Source organism: Eufriesea mexicana, unplaced genomic scaffold (genome assembly GCF_001483705.2).
Source record: "Eufriesea mexicana isolate 0111107269 unplaced genomic scaffold, ASM148370v2 scaffold10239, whole genome shotgun sequence".
Taxonomy (NCBI): Eukaryota; Metazoa; Arthropoda; class Insecta; order Hymenoptera; family Apidae; genus Eufriesea; species Eufriesea mexicana.
This window is the reverse complement of record NW_016917908.1, coordinates 4,480-6,348: the sequence shown is the minus strand read 5'-3', so window position 1 is coordinate 6,348 and position 1,869 is coordinate 4,480.

The window sequence follows — 1,869 nt, the reverse complement described above, 5'->3', positions numbered from 1 at the left end:
TTTTAATATAATTTTCTATATTAATTTCTTCCTAATTAATTAATTACAAGTAATTATTCTCCGAATGTTCGAATTGTGTCGAAGATATTATTGGTTTTTCATTAATTACTATCTTCTATGCAATTAATTTATAAATTACATGCGCACATAGTATAAACAACATCCTTGGGTATATTCCCATATGATTTTTGTTCGTATTTTACTTTTAGTTTTGTTCATAATTAATTATTTTCATAGCCAATCGTGCCGATCGTTGGTGTGAAATCGCGGACGCCATCGAGTAATTATTAATAACAAATTAAATACCATTAAATTATCTACAGAAATTGCGTAAGAATGTTGCCCAAAGATCCAGCTGTCTGATCCAATTATGAAAGTTCATAAATTAATCGCAGAAATCGAGTAATTTGTCAATTTTCCAATTGCCGAAGCATCCATTCTTTTCTAGTCGCTTGCTGTCCTTGTCACAAGGACAATACTTTTACAGCCTATATGGACAATACTTTTGCCTCTTCGGTGGACAATACTTCTGCCGCGCCTAGACAATACTTTTGCCGCTTCGGTAGACAATACTTTTGCCGTTTCTGGACAATTCTTTTGCCGTTTCTGGACAATACTTTTGCCGCCACTGGACAAAACTTTTACCGCTTCTGTGGACAATATCCTTGCAGCTCGGCCGTAAAATTGTCCACCGATTTCGCGACTTTGTATTAGGATAACATAACATGATAGGAGGTCGCTCGTTGAGACAGTTCCAAGAAATGACGTCATTTCTTAGAATTCTCGAGCGATACCTTTGCAGCCTCAGCGAGAATTTTTCGACCGATTTCGCGACTTTGTAATAGGATAACATAACATGATAGGAAGTCGCTCGCCGAGACAGTTCCAAGAAATGATGTCATTTCCAAGAATTCTCGAGCATTGTTTCTGTAGCCTGGCCGTAAAATTTTTGGGCGATTTCGCGATTTTATATCAGGATAACGTAACGTGAGAGGAGGTCGCTCAATGAGACAGTTCCAAGAAATGACGTCATTTCCTAGAATTCTCGGGCAATACTTTTGCAGCCTAACCGTACAATTTTCGCCCGATTTTACAACTTTGTATCAGGATAACATGACACAATAAGAGGTCGCTCGTCCGGATAGTTCCAAGAAATGACGTCATTTCCAAGAATTCCCTGGACAATTCTTTTCCTGCTTTGCAGTAGATTTTTATTATTTTACTTACCTTATACTTACCTTACTTACCTCCCTTACGTACCTTCCCTTACTTGCGTTCCTTTCTTTACTTACAAGGAGAGTGCAAGTCTTTCAAGTCATTGATTTAATTGAAACTTTACAGGTTTGTAGATATCGTCATGCACTTTAAGCAAATGTATCATTATAGCGGCAACTGCTCAATAGCTTTTGAGATATTTACGAATAAAGTTTCATCACTTACGTAATTACAGATTTATTTCCATCATTTTACAAGTGCAGTCGTGGCCTAACAGCGATAGATGAAAATTCCTGTGTTGATGCACCGTGGTTCGATTCTCGTCCCATAGTTGGTAGTTTTTTAATTTGTTTTTAATTTTGTGTTCATTTTTCGCCTATGAAAAAATTGTAAATAAAATTTCTTAATAAAATAATTTATTTTTTACGCCTTCTTATGCTAGTGTATATTTATTACAAAATAATAAGAATATTATGCAAGAAAAATACTTTTCTATAGCAATCTTATTTACTACAGGAAATATAAAACCTATCGCTCATGTAAGTATTAATGATTAAATTAAACATCCTATAAGAGTGTTGCCTATATTTCCAACTTTGCTGTGCAGCTATAAATTTTCATGAATTAATTACAAAAACTTGGCAATTTATTAAT